Here is a 436-nt window from a genome sequence, read left to right as displayed (position 1 = left end):
AGTTTAAAACTACTCTGAAGTTAGGTGAGAGGTGCGTTTGTTTTTAAATATACATAGATATGTATCTCTCTCTCTCTCTCTCTATTTATATTTATATATAAATATATATTTGCTATTCACATGTTTAAATTGCTTTTGCTTTCACACACCCCTCTGCATTTTTCCGGACTTGGGACCGGCACAGGAGGACACTGGAATGCGCCCCCTTGTGGTTGCATTACACACACACACACACACACACACACACATTCATTCTTTTTTTTTTCTTTCATTCACTCATTCTTTTTTAGGGGAAACCTGAGCTCCAGGAGAAAACCCACAAACATTCATTCATTCATTCATGACAAACATTGAACAGAATTTTTTATTTTTTTATTTTTATTTTTTTAATAAAACACAACACAAAGACAAGACATTTTTTAAGGGTGAACCTGAG

This window comes from Oryzias melastigma, unplaced genomic scaffold (genome assembly GCF_002922805.2).
Source record: "Oryzias melastigma strain HK-1 unplaced genomic scaffold, ASM292280v2 sc00441, whole genome shotgun sequence".
Classification (NCBI taxonomy): Eukaryota; Metazoa; Chordata; class Actinopteri; order Beloniformes; family Adrianichthyidae; genus Oryzias; species Oryzias melastigma.
Note: the sequence above shows the minus strand (reverse complement) of the source record.